Below are 15,281 nucleotides of genomic sequence, written 5' to 3'. Positions count from 1 at the left end.
TTCCAGCTCATATGTTCTGCTGGTGTATCACCAACAATACGCCCTCATGTGGCAGCATGAAGGAAATGTCATCATCCCAAAACATTGGCCTAAACATTGACACTAGTGTGCACAGCAGATCAGCAGTATCAGTTAGCTACAATTTAACAAGTTCTACTTTTTAATGAACGAGGCAGAATTGTTGTAAGAATTAGACCTTTTGGAAAAGTTAGTCACATATTTCTACATGGTGACTTTTCTTGTTAAACCCATATAGTCTTTGAAGTGTCCTAGTCTAATCGGATGGAAAAGCCAGCAAAGACGACACAGAAAGGAATTCATGCTGTTCCTTTCTTTTAAAGGAACAGCATGAAAAAAAAACCTCTTTAAACTCTTTAAAACTCTTTAAAGTTCCACAGCAAACAGGGTGCTGTTTGCTGTGAAACTTTAAAGAGTTTCTTTTTTTTTTTTAAGTACAATGGGAGGGGACCATCCTGTTCAATTCCACAGCACCTTCAAAGGACGAGGAGTTTTATAGGTCTACTTCACAGAGTGGACAGAGGACAGAGTACATATCTTATTGGCTCGTTGTTGACATTTTGGAGACCGAAAATTGAGACATTCTGAGCTTCACTTGAGCTAAACAAATGACCACGAGGAGATAATATTAATATGATTTGTTCCAAAATGAGATATCAATCATCTGAACAAAAGTGAGACCTTCTCTTAGAAAATGGTTGTGGGCAGTTTTGTGGAAATGAACCTTTTAATTTAAATTCCCTTAAACTGCCAACAAAGCATTTTGAGAGATTGCAGTGATTTGGAGTATGATATAAAAGAATGAAATACCTTTCATTCTTTGGCTGTTATAAGATTGGCTTGATCCTTATGCCCACTTAGATTGTGTGTAACTATAGCTGCAGTCAGATATACCCAGTACTGTAAAGAATGAGAAACACTTTTGCCACTAAATTGGACCCTCGTGGCTGCTGAAACTTCGTCACAGGAACTCAATCTGCAGCTATTTCAGTGGACTCAACGATAATGTCTCTGGCTCGTGGTCAGGATAGGCCGAACTCATTATGTGTGTGTTCTGTATGTCTCTTACTCTCTGTCTCTTTCTCACTCCCAATCCCTCTTTCTGTCCAAATAATACTCCTAAACCACAATTTCCAAAGCCAAGATAGCACTTAAGAAGCATGCACTCACTGTCCTGGCACTCGCACTGTGATATCTGTTTCTTTTCATATTTTTGCGCAGAAGACAAGGCGAGCGTGGAGACTTGGGAAGTTTGGGGCTGCGCAGGAATTCTTCTCACTGCTGAACTAGACCTCAAATCAGTGATAAAAGTGGCTGTAAAACAAACAGGACTTGTTTTTGTTCTGTATTGGGACAGATGTCAGAGTTTTGACAGAGAAAGGTTTTGATAGCATCATCCACATTATGAGGATGAGTGACTGGGCTGGAGACAGGCAGGGAGAAACTGGAGCAGTGACGCGGAGGGGCCTCAAGCCGGAAGCAGGCCGAAAAACGTCCAGATTAATAATGGTGTCTTACAGTATGACTCCATGGGCTTTTGGGCCTATCTTGTCCTTGAGCCCAGAATCCCTAGCTGGGTCTCTGAGTGGTTGTCAAGGAAACGGCATTGCTGATCATAATAGTAAACATCTGATAATTCATCATAAGTGACATTTTTCTGCAGAATAGCAGGGCTTGTAGGTGGAAGAGTTAGACATAACAATCCCATCCACACGCAGTAGTTGAAAGTGGAAAGGAAGGTACTCCACGCAAGCCCAGTTCATGAATTTGGGGTTGGTGGGGGGGGAAATAACAGCATAGTAATGTGATAGTTTCTGTGTCAAAATACAGATACCAAAACTATAGATAGGCCTACATGATATAGAACATAGAGTTAGTTCAGGGATAGCACACTCGTATTAGCTGATTGGCTGCTTCATCCATGCTTCGCAATCACTGGCTTATTCACAGCCGCTTGGCTACCAGCTGATGAAAACATCCACTCATATTTATGAAAGGCCATTATAACCTGACACTTCTAACTGTATGATAGTCAATTATCTAATGTAAGTGACTACATTGTAGTAATGCAGTTGTCTCTTATGTCCTTTTTAAAAGTGTTCACGCTGTTTACTTGAGACCTTTCTCTACGAAAAACAAAAAATGTACTAAATCAAAATATACAGTATATTATATTGCGCAACAGCACATAGCAAACAGCTAGTATCATGTTGTGGACTAGAAAAGAGTAGGTCTTTAATGTCACTGAAAGCCAGTTTAGTTTTCAGACAGTAGTAAAAAATGAATAATACCCAATGCACTATATTGTCATCATCACTATCACCAAGACCATCTAAGAGAACACCCAAGGGCCAGCCCGCTGTTGACCATCACTACATACAAAATGCAAAATTACACTGCATTTATACAAAAAAATCTTAATTTCCTTAAGTAAAATAACCCATGGCTTATTTTTTTAAAAGATAAAAATCTTACAAGATTGTCTCTCTAATTACCTTAACTCCCATCCTGTGGAAGTCAATAAACACCTCCCTGGCCCTAGACATATACAGTTGTACAAAGTATCTAACATATTCTGATAATATTGTGTCTTAATGATAAATTCACGTACTTCCTATGCAACTTTAACATTATTTTAAAGCTCCAAAGGGCAATGAGCCACATTGGTGGCATGTTCCTTTATGACAATGAACATGGGGAATGCTGTCAATCCTACACCAGCTTGGTGCTGTAAACCAGCTCATATTAATCCACACCAACATATGCATTTTTTAACCATTTTTTTTATTTACTCCTGTTCACATTTGACCCAGTTGGAAAGATAGAAAGTGATGGGCACGGAGCTGAGTGCCGCTGACATTATGGAGACTGTTGACAGGGAAATATGCAATAACGCCAGCTTTATTCTTTAAGTATGGCGTTTGAGTTTTAATTAGATGGGAAAAGACATGCATTAAATGCCTTTGTCCTACGTATATATCGTGTGTGTCTCTGATCTACTAAGACACCCTGATGGGTTTAATTTGTTAAGGTCAGACAAGGGCATATGGGCAATTTTGGCATACAGCTACATGCAACTCAAGTGGCTTTCAAGCTTTACCGCAATGTCATAGGCATTGTTTAGACTGTAATGTAGCAAGACAAACACATGGTGCTTATATGTGTAATGGGGTAAAACGCATGCTGGAATGCACAAGATATGCGAGTGTGGTGGGGGAAATGAATATCGCCCCCCTGCACTGTGAGGGGATTACGGAGTGTGACAGATAAAAAACCAAACTACCCTGGGGGTGAACAGGCAAGAGAGTATTTATGACACAACTAAAAGAAACTACTTTGTAATCAAATGTAATTTACACAGTTTTGTGCATTCATGGAACCCGACAAAGCTGACAGCAGGAAATTGTTCCCATGTTGGGGAACAACAATTCCACTTTGAGCAATTATTGTCTTTGAAGCATCTTGAACCTTTTTTGAGAGCAGATGAAGGGAGGGCCATATTTCCAACAATGCCACGAGGCACATAAACTTCTTGAGAAATTATTCCTTTTATGTAAACAGGATTTATGTTTTTGGTGTGGAAATACAGATTTGGAGTTTTAAACATGTTGCAGATGTTGGGGGAAATGGCTACACGGCATCACCAGAAATTACAAGACCTTCTTTGCTCATTATGATTAATCCAGGAAACAGCGCATTCAGACACGCAGGTTAAAACGTCTACTTATCTGTGTGTTATTTACATTGTTCATGGTTATCTACAGGGAGTCATGAATGCACAACTTGCCCTAGAAAAGCACATTCCAACCGTGTGCATTCCAAGCACCAAAACACATATTGTATATCTATACAGATTGTATAGTACAAGCTCATAACAAGTTAAAAGTATTATCTGTAGTGATTAATTGGAATAAACACATGCCGACTGTTTGCTTTACATCTAGTATGCATGCAGTGATTTGCTATTTTTCCACTTTTTTATTTTTCCACTTTTTTTATTTTCCCACTTTTTTTATTTTTCCACTGTCAGCCTATTGCACCTCGCTCTATTGTTCTTTGTTGTCGAACTGTCTTCCCTCAGTTGTAACTGCAGAGGGAGACAAAGCACCAGAGAAGGGCTTAGTTCACTTCTCTGGTTTGGGTAAAGCATGTCTTTTTTTACACCAGCATTCTGTCTTTTTTTGACATTAGAATAGCAGCTATTATACACTTTATCAGAAACGAACACTAGTGTTACATCATCAACACGCTAATAAAGGTTTCATCATCACATTGCATTATTATCATTTAGTTTGAAATGAATAATGCGTATTCAGTGAGACACGTGTTAAACCTTTCTGATTTCTTTCTTTCCGTTTCCACTTGTTTCAGATTCTGTTCAAATATCCAGCGTTGATCCTGAGGTGACTCTGACATTGCCGTGTCTCAGCATTGTGTATGAAGGTGAGTAATTTTAAGATCCTCAAGGGGGCTCTTTACTCCCATGTTTTAAAGTACAGGAGGCAAAGCTGTCCAGCAGCCTGTAGTCCCCACCATCCATCGGAGGTTCCGCCATCTTGGTTCCTACCATCGGATTTTTAAAATGTAACCGTTACGTTTGTTCATGGAAACACGGGACATCTCTGAGCATCTCTACGTTTTTAGTGAACCCGAAATCAAAGATAATTGTGTTCACTATTGCTTTTCATGAATCTGTAATCCTTGGGTTTAAACTAGAGTAATTAAAGAGATATTTATACACTTTATTTCACCATCAACTAGGAATTGGTTTGTGCACTCCAATCACTCGCATGTGAAAAGGGCAACGTGTGCTTCCCTATCAGCAGACAGTACTGTGTCTTTATTGTAGGTACAGATACACACACACGAGCCAGATGTTAGTATTTGACAAATAGATTAAAAAAACATCAGATCTGCTTCATTGTCTACAGCAACAACAAGAACACATCTAATTATTAGCAGTGCTTTCTGAGCACTGGATCCTGTCACACTATAGTGCCACATTTGTCATTTTGCAACATGCTGTTTTCTAAATAATAATTCCTGCTTTTAGTAAGAATTACTAAAGTGATAATCCAGAGTCATGCATGCAATTATAAATTCAGATTTTGCATAATTTAAAGTGTGTGGTGGTCATCAGGCCCATGAGCCCCATGTGTAATACTGGGTTCAAATCCCATCTGCTGCATTTTGTGCTGGTGTCGGAGTTGTTTTGGGTCAGATCAGGACCGCAAAACAAAAGTGAAGCCACTCCACATCCTTCTGCTTCTGGTTAACTCATTTAGGTCAATTTACTTAGTAGTGGTTATTTATTTATTTGTATATGCTTTTTATTTGCTTTTTCATCATGCATTATTTAAATAATAAGAAGAAGGTGTTAGAAACCGTTTGTAACCCTTTTAAATAAAGAGAAAATATTTAAGAAGTACCCATTTGTTCCTGAAGGAATCTTGTTGAATTAATTGTATTTGTTCATTTACATCGCCAAAGATTGTTATTCCGCTGCAGCTAGTTTGATCCAGCACAACTTGATCTGTTAGTAATTCGTATGTGAAGAATTATTACACTGGGGCTTTAGGGATTCAAACATGTGTTACACTTCTGTAAGTTTCTATTCCCTTGGAAATACTTGGCCCTTAATGGGTTGGCCTATACTGTCGAAACACACAAAAAATCGCTCACACTCTCTTTCTCTTCCTCTCTCTCTATCTCACACACACACACACACACACACACACACACACACACACACACACACACACACACACACACACACACACAAATTGATATAACCACAACCTCTTAACCGGTTTTAGCAGGCTCTAATAGCTCAAATCAGAGTAAGTCAAGAAAAAAAAACTTTCGTAAGACTCACATCATGTTAGTGCTGACCTTGCTGATTGAGTTTGCTCACAATCACACGGGTCAAGGCTGGGGTCAGGCCCATGGATCATTTAGTTTAATGGCTGTTTCCTGCTTGCTCAAATGTACGTGCCACATTGTAGGAAACGGTCAGATGCAACCATATTATTACAGGACACAATGCATCAGGGAAAAGGAGTAGAAAAAAAGGTTTGCAGGGAAAGAAAGAATAAAAGAATGAAAGGCACCTATAGACAGAGTGACATGGAGAGAAAGATCAAGAGCAAGAAACTGAGAGCCAGAAGAAAAGAAAGAGATGGTGACAAAGGCAGAGGGAGAGAGCTCTACTAATTTTGTGGCCTGTCTGTGTCACCAGCACCCTGTTGGGACGACAGATGTGCATATGATGTCATGTAGAAAGGGGATAGGGCGGGAGGGTGGAGCGATCGGAGCGCGGGAGGACAGTGGACAGGCGGAGCCTTGATCTGAGAGAGGGAAGGGAGAGAGAGGAAGGGAGGGAGAGAGGGAGCACAGGACTGTGGCAATCCATTGCCCTGCAGTCACACAATTATTTAGTTTTCCTAAGATGTGACTCAGTTTGCTTTAGAAAGTGTGAGTGCTTTTCAAAAAGCTACTTTTGCTTCGTAACAGCATTCACTGTGAGTCGAAAGCGTTTGCATGAATGCGAACCATACCAATCGAGGAAGGAAAAAAAAGTCTGCCTTTGCCGTGCCGTCGTCATTTTGCAGAGCAGAGGCAACAAATGTGTTGAACTGGTGGTTTTAGTTGCAGGACCTCTCACAAAGTGCAGCCTCTCCAAACCACACAGGCCATTGGAGCTATAATTTACTTAGTGCAGTCATTGCTGAAGTTTACCCTCCCATCCCCTGACCGGCCACAGCATAAGAACCCAATTGTTCTCGTGGTCTGCAGTGACAATGGCTGTTTGTGGTCATCCAGAGAAAAAGAAAGTGAGAAAGAGAAAGGGATTGAAGAGGGGAGAAAGTCGAGCCATACGATCCAGTAATTTGTACCGTTCACTGCTAAAGATATAGTCAGGGTCGAGCTCAGAGTGGGGGGGTCAGGGTGACCGCTGAGTCCTGCAGGGATCGCTGCAAGGACACCATTTTCCCAACAGTCTGTCACGTGTCCTGTGCTTTAACCCATCCAGTGCTCTAGCATTTACAACTGTGACCAACTTTAGCTTGCTTGCATTTCAGCAACAAGCTTCCCAGCCTCCTCTGCCCCCCACCTGTGCCCTTTCAGGCCAATTGTGCTGGCATGGCAGAGGGAGAAATTGAATGAATTAGGCAGACGGATGTTGCCTAATGGCCGTACTGCACAAATGCAGCCATTCCTGGCATTGTTATGTGTTCGAGTGAGACTGAGAGGGATTGTGCTCTTCGGTCCAGCGCAGGAAAGCAGCTAATAAGTGAGGCAACCTGTGGGAATCGGCCCAAACCAAAAGAGGACCGAGGCAGTTTCCCCCCCTCTGTGTTTCTATTAGCTTTACTTTTTGGAGCCTGCTTTTAAACATTATTGATGTGTAATGAAAGACAACAGTCCAGTCATTGATTCATTGATTTAATCATGGCTGAAACATGTGGCAGATCTGTATTTAAAGATAATAACCAAAAATAACCATGTGAATAATATAAAAAATGTAGCACCTACTTGTTTAAAATGACCACTTGCAGAAAAAAAATAAAAAGGATCATGTCATCACTTCATAAAATACAGCATAAACTCCTGAAGCGTGGCCCCGCTCATATCACAGCCCGCACACACAATGTGAACACAATGCAGCTTTTCAAGCAGATAAGACACTGATAACTGCGCAGGCCTAGAGTTACAGATGGCAGCTGCAGCCCGCTGTTGTTCTTCTCTCTCACGGGGAACTAGTTCTGACCTGAGCTTGAGGACACCCTAGGCCCTCTGGGTAATCATTGACCTGTTACCTGTGGCAACCTAGCCACAACATACTGTACAGCCACAGCACTGCTGATAATAATGTGACAACCCAGGTCCACGGACACATTCAGACACGCACGTGTGCTCCCACAATTGATTTCTAAAAGATGAAATTAGCTATACGTTACACTGAACCATTAGGGACACACGCTCTTCTCAGTAACCCAGGAAAAGCTATTATCATTTACTAATTTTCATTATTTCCCTAAGTAGGGTGTTACTGTAAAAACATGCATGCTCAGCCAACCTACACTAAACAAAACTTGAATAAAAAATATTGATTGCACACCCATCACAAAGGATCGGGCACGATACAGATCCGGTGTATCGGATCACTGCACCCCTATGATATACCTTATAGTATATTCTCTGTTTGGTGCATGTGCAGCAGCCAAATGTAGCTGCCAAGAGTTTATTGAACTTCATACACTTGCAATACTTATCTATAATCAGATTTTGCTCAGAGTGACTAAAAAAGTAAGGTGTAGGGGAAAAGGTCACGATCAGCCCTCTGGGTCTGAGCAGTGTGAACGATCAAGTCTCGAGTCTTTTCATGGTACTAGGTGGGGCGTGGCACTGCACTGCAGCATGTTAGCGGGGAAACACAGGCCGGGGTAACATCCAAGGAGAGGAAGGAGCAGCTAGAGGAGGGTAGGCAGTGAGTGCAGTGGGGGAGAGACAGCAGTTTGGCCCTTGACAAAGCCTCCTCCTACTTGTTTTCCACACCACACCTCCCCTCGCCCTCTCCTCCGCTTCATGCTCCGAACTTGTTCCTTCCTTCCCTCCTCTCTAGCTGCCGTACTTTGGGTGCTCCATGCAGAATGGTCTGTGTCTGAGAGCAGTGGCCTGAAATAAAACTAAGAGGGGCTTTGGTCGGCGGATAATGCTAGCTTTGTCTCAGCTGCCATCCACACTGTCTGGAGACATGGTAGAAAAAAGAGCTCAAAGAGAGTGTCTGATTGCAAATTAGCAGTGCCAAATGGAGCGCCCTGCCACCTCCACAAGATCCCCTGTCCTCTCCTCACCTCCTCGGACATGTTTCTGGTTCAAATTATGGGAAAAATCTCGTTAAAGAAGGATAATGGTGGAGTCAATACTTTTCCCTATGACAATACTCTTTTCCTAATTGATGTGATTGAATATACAAATTGTATAAAATGAAAGATTGATGAGTATTGAGTGCTAAGGTCCATTTAGGTGTAAGGTTTTGGATGATAAGTGCTTAATACAGTATATCCATTAGTGGTACAAACATCTCTTAATATCATACTTAAAGTGATATATTTATGCAACGTTTTGATTTTTCAGTGTATTATAAGGTTTGAAAGCTGCTGCTCAGGGACGTCTCACTGTGGATATTATTTTGTAAAGACCACTTGAGTAACCGGAACTATGCAAAATGATTTCCTCCTTATTATCTCTTCTTTAGCTTATTCATTTATACCTTAAAAAACTATAAATATTTCAAATGCAAAATAAATGAAACAGTCACAGTGGAAGAAAGTCAGTTAAATTCAAATAGCTTTATTAACAATGTTGTGTTACCTAATAAAAATATATAAAAAAAGAACTAAAATAAATGTATCGATAAAATCGAACTGCAAATCGGCATACATCTGTATGTTCCATAATGTGTGATATATTCTTACATAATAATATAATTATAACATATGGACCATTAGAAGCTCCAATAACAGGCTTGTATATAAACAAATACAGACAGCTGTATAAAAAATAACTCTGTTTACTGATTAAAATAAAGTCATGTAAAGTCACTATTATGTATGTTAGAGAGAAAAATCTAATTGGATTTTACACTGTTATAAGTACTTTTTTTATATATATAAACGCTTTGACAAATAGTACTCTAATTACATACTGATAATAATGTCACTCATTTTTTAAGCATTTGTTTAGAATTGGCTAAAAGGATAAGCAGTGATTTATTCAATGATAATAAAGTGCACACACAGTTTATATTTATAAAGAAGTATTTCTAACCCATGGACCACCCAGTTTTTAATACTTGTTAACAGCTCAGCTTTATTTTACTTTTAAACCCTGAAAAAAAGAATGTGTATGTTTGTCTTGAGTCACATCAGGTGAATGTATATCAAAATGAACTTGTGTCACCTTCTAATCTCTGTAAGCCCCACACACACACACACACACACACACACACACACACACACACACACACACACACACACACACACACCTAATCCTATATCTTTCTGATGGATATAGGAGTACTGTACACAGAGTACGGTCACTGAGTGCAACTGTAATATCACCTGTCAATACAGATTTACCACCACTCAATACACTCGCCTCTGTTGTGCAGGTTCACAGTCGGACTGGTGCTTCAACTCATGTGCAAAAAACACACACAAACTGTGACTTGAGCATGAACATTGGCTTTTTAATTACATTATTCTTTTTGACTAAACTTTCTGTGTTGTTCACAGATTATAATGTTTAATGTTTTATTTTATTTTTTGATGTAAAGCATTTTCTTCAAACCAGTTTACTTTTAAGGGACAATAACATATTTTTAAATGGACTGAACTGAAATTCACCATAAGGACATTGTAATTAATTTGTAAATTCAATAATTGACTTATCAAAGTGAAGGAGTGTGGTCTTAAAAATTTCAGGGAGTCCATATTAAAAGTTATTTTTTATCCGGGACTTTAATTTAAAAAGTATTATCCAGGCCAAATCTGAAAACAGATGCACTTTATTTAACATGCACTTTCATTTCTCTCCCTGCATTTTAAAATCGTGACTCTGCAGGTGTCTATTTCCGTTATTGTTTGAAGTCTTTATTCTACTGAAAATCTATTTGTGTGTCTGCATTTGCAGTGTACTGTATGTGTTTTTTTTTACAGAGCAAACAAATAAAGAAAATGGACGTAATCTAATATGTTGTACTAATAGATATGCTCATTCCCTTGCAGATTTTCTTTTTCAATAGCAAATACAATATTGCCAATTTGAAGTCCATGGTGTATTGTCGTCTACTTAAATTCAGACTCATATTAAACTGTTTAAGAGATTAAATGTAGCTCTTGTAGCCATGTTTGGTTATTGGGAATCATTTTTTAATAACTTTTTGAATTACAGAATGGTTCTTTAACAGCTTCGTCTTGCTTCCTCTCCACAGCTGATTAATCAATAAAGTGTCTGTGAGGCAAATCGGGTAACAAGTCTGGGCTTGTCTTCAAGTCACCTGTGGTGTCTAACTGGATAGCTAGACCTTCATTAACTTACAGAGGGGAAGAAACCGAATCAAGCCAATTAACGCAGGCAAACAGGTGTGAGAAATGCAGCTTTAAATTACGCATGACTGTTTTGTTAGCTAGCATAAAAGAAAAACATTTAGGCCTAGTTAGTAGAGCTAAAACTATAGGTAGCATGAGAGAGTAATTTAGCCATGTTTTGAATGTGTTTATTTCGGTTATCGGTGCTCTTTGTGCATTATTGGAGGGAGATACAGCCACATTTAAGGTGTTAACTAGCCTATTAGCCTACTTGTTTATTGTTAATTTTCTTTAACACCTAACGCCTGCTGCTTACTTGAAATACTTTAATATGAATAAGAATGTAGAACTAAAGCATGTGGCAAGCTGCTGTTAGACATAGGTGGGGGATTATACGAACGAAAAAAACGACATTTTGTGTCTAAACTAATCCAAGATGGAGTTGAAGTTTGCGTACAACACTAAAATTGTGACATTAAAGTGACCTTGTCTTACATTATTGGAATTGTATAAATAAAACAGAGTCATGCTGTTAATAGTCCCGTGTGATAATTAAGTGTTATTTATAATTTCGCGGCTATTTTCAGCCCACAGTAAAGTGTACGACACACTGAAAATAAGGCTAACCCATATATAACCCATAAGGCTGACATCAGGTAAATTCACTAAAGCAAATAGTGCTTTTTAGATCCGCGGAGGGGGCAGGAGGAGGAGGGGGAAGTGAGGCAGCCCTTAATAATCATCTCAACACAGCCTAGTTTTTGTAGATATTTTAATGTGGTCTGCCTTTTCTTTTTTCCTTTAGGAGACATTAAATAGCAGCCCGATAGTGCATGTCGCTGCACACCCAGTCCGGTTGTATAACGAGGCTTCACCTCAGCTGAACTTGACACATCTGGTTCATCGGCGGCGAAGGACGAGCGACGCAGTCTGCAGCCTGCAGCCGGTGCCCCCACTGAACCGAGCTGGATGGCTGCGGAGAGAGACAGAGAGGGGGGGACAACTCTTTCGTGGCCCGGTAGTCGCTCACGGAGACACATACAACACGACGATTTCTTTTCTACCTCTCAGTCTACAAATAGGCTATGGCTTTGTGCTTTTTTATTTCCGTTTTTTTGGTTCCCAGAGACGACGAGCCACCGTATAGAAGATATAAAGCACGCCGACTTGGAGTTGGACACCCCGGAGGAAGATACCATCCAACTTGAACTCGAGACCTGTCGGTGCGTAGTCTTGAATTTACCATTTTCTGATTTTACGATTTTTAAGAGGTTTGCATTTGCATAAAGTGCGTAAAAATAACAACGAACATCGACTTTTTGAGCGTAAGCATACAGCTATAGGCTAGATATATTTCCCCCAGACTGGGTCAGTGGATATTGACACTGTTATGACTGAACTGATCCACAGTCCTTGGGGGGGGGGGAAGTTTCCAGGGTGCTAAAAACAACCGCTTTCCGAATAACAGTTTAACAGCTTAACATAATTGTATGTAAATTTGCGAACAAGTCTCAAACACCTCCCAGTCTTTACGTGAAGACGAGACATGGTCGCCAGACTGTAAATTCTCCCTCGCAATACAAGGAACGAGGTCGCTTAGTGCCCTAGTTTCCCTTTGCAGAGAGGCATAATCTTTTCCTTTGTTGTCCCCGATGCAAGCAGAGATAGGCAGCCGGGCAGATCACGTCAATCCAGCGGAAAACACCACCGCTCTCCATGTGAGCAATTTACAGAATTTCAGTAAAATGTGCATTTAATTAGAAAAGCGGCGTCTCCCGAGCTGTTCGCTCTGAGATAATAAGTGTATGTAAGACATGAGAACATATGGTAGAGCTGTGCGGTTTCCCCTGATGTTTCACTGTGGTTTTCCTGAGAGAAGTTTTTGATGAAATGAATTCATTGAAACCTGAGAAGAGCTATCTCAGAATTAGCTGAATGTATTTTTAATGGCTAAAAGTCCTGTGTGGGCTCCCTGACTGTTTCTCAGGTGTACAGTGAGCTTCTTTAAAATACAATTTTTGTTGTTGTTTTCTAAAGATAGAAACTTCAATTGCTTAGAGGAATTAAAGTGTGGATATAGCCGATGTGATCATATGTATTTGGCGTTATATGTGTGTGTGTGCTTGAACAGTCATAACGTGAGCTGCACATTCATCAGGTACTGTAGGACACGTAAATGTTTGCATTAGAGAACAGAACAAATAAGTAGTTTTTAAGGTTCATATAAAAGTTTGATGTGTGGCCTAAATCATTTCTTCTTGTGGCTATAGATTATTCATTGTTAAAATAGCACAGAAAAAAAAATCAATCTGGACCATCATCTTTCTCTGAGCAACTAAAGCAAAATGCAATAGTGCAATTAAAATAGTAGAAAGACTATTCGCGTACTTTGCAATAGTATCACATTATTGTTTACATTGAGTGAAAATACAGGATTTAAATTGTGCGTGTACTGCTTTACAGTCCATTTCAACATGTCCCCATGTTTTTTTGTGAGATTCAGACATTGTCTCTTTTTAGCTTAGATGTCTCAGATCATGCCACAGATATCGTTCATGACAAGGATAACTTTTACCTACAGCGCCTTCAGCTCAGCACAAGTCAAAAGTTTAAATGTGGCACGCACACCACACTTCATTAGTTTTTCTTAAGGGGTTGTTCCTCCTTTCAGATCATCTCTGGCATTGGCACATATGTATTTTGCTTGATCTCTGTATGTGTGTGTGTGTGTGTGTGAGTGTGAGTGTGTGCTCTCAAAAGTTCATCTGCAGAATGGCCTGACCTGCCGGGTAAGATTCTACTCATACCGGAGTGTCAGTCGAAATAGCAACGCAGCAGTGTTTCCTGAGAAAAGTTCTGTGTTGGCTGACAGAAATATGGTGTTGTGCTACTACCACATTCTCTCCCCTCCATGTATCTTTCATTGGAAAGAGGAACAGAGCTGTCAGAAGCCAAAATATGAACAGGTTCCGAATGACCTTTTGGCCGCGGCCGTTGGTCGCAAACACAGTCTTTTAATGAGACGTATTAATAACTGATTTTGCATGTTTATAAAGCCCAGTCACCGCTATAAACAGGAACATGTCATTGTGCCTTTGAGAAAATGGAGCAGAAACACAGGTTGCCCTCAGACAATGGATTGGGACTCATTTCACCACTGTGAGTCAGTGGGACAGGAGCATGCACATGGCGACAGAATGAAAATTGGCGTGATTATCGTCTGATTTACCCTGTAGCTCAGAGCTCTGTTGTGGGCCATACTGGCAGTGGCCAATATGGAGAGGAGAGGAGGCTTGGATTCACCCAAATTTTTCTCTTATTTGCTTTCCGAACAGCTTCATTCTCCCTCCCACTCTCCATCTCACCCTCTCATATCTCACGCAATTGATTGAAACCCTAAACGGCAAGATCAGGCCGAGTGCAATCCAGCCTTTCTATGAATAGTTGATTGGATGTGATGGTGATATGGTGTGTTGTTTCTTTAAGGGCATTTCAGGTCAGAGAGTGGGCAGCCGTGGAGTTGGGGCGGGGATTTTCAGTGTGCACGGCTGATGCTGCAATGTGGCGTGCTGTGCTGTCCCATCCTGTCCTGAACTGTGTTGTAGAGGCTCACAGAGACTCCTGTCACTTTACTCATCAGGTCATCTTGCGTTTTGAAAATGCATGCACGTAGTGCGTTAGTTTCTGCCTGTGAAGAGACTTTAAAGGTGGTTTTCTGAGCCTTTTTTTTTTTTTTTTTTAAATACACAGAATTTATTTTATTGTGTGTCCGAGGCACCTTGTCATGTTCTAAGCTGCACAGATGGATGGTATATTAACAGTAGTAGCAGTGGGTGTCTGACTGATTATTTCATCTTCTTTTTTTGGTATTAATAATGTTGCAAGCCATGAGATGACAGTATAACGTGTAGCTTGTATGTATTTTCAAGTGCAACTAGCGTTTGTTTGTTTGCATTCATGTTTGTTGCCCCGGTATGCCTTTGCTGTCCCCACCAAACACTTTTACGTTTAAAATCTCTGTGCATCTCAGTGCAGGGCATTTAAGTGTTTGACCTAATTTCTTTTGCTGCGAAGAATCTACTAGTGAAGGCCTTCCACTGTGTGTATTTGAGTGTGTATGTGCGCACGCGCATGTTGCTCTGGGTGTTTCCTCCTTGCTTTTCTAAC

At 40.3% G+C, this 15,281-nt stretch overlaps 1 protein-coding gene across 1 annotated transcript in view; it reads left to right on the top strand.

Moving 5' to 3' along the window:
• Nucleotides 1-15,281, top strand: part of atxn10 (ataxin 10) — a 66,795-nt gene that overhangs the window by 20,129 nt on the left and 31,385 nt on the right. The window contains exons 12-14 of the transcript XR_003691615.1: nucleotides 4,390-4,461; nucleotides 11,018-11,168; nucleotides 11,920-12,337. The gene's annotated coding sequence lies outside the window, so the exon portion shown is untranslated. The remainder of the gene's footprint in view (nucleotides 1-4,389; nucleotides 4,462-11,017; nucleotides 11,169-11,919; nucleotides 12,338-15,281) is intronic.

This window comes from Perca flavescens, chromosome 23, assembly GCF_004354835.1.
Source record: "Perca flavescens isolate YP-PL-M2 chromosome 23, PFLA_1.0, whole genome shotgun sequence".
Lineage (NCBI taxonomy): Eukaryota > Metazoa > Chordata > Actinopteri > Perciformes > Percidae > Perca > Perca flavescens.
Note: the sequence above shows the minus strand (reverse complement) of the source record. Positions and strands in the feature narration are given on the sequence as shown.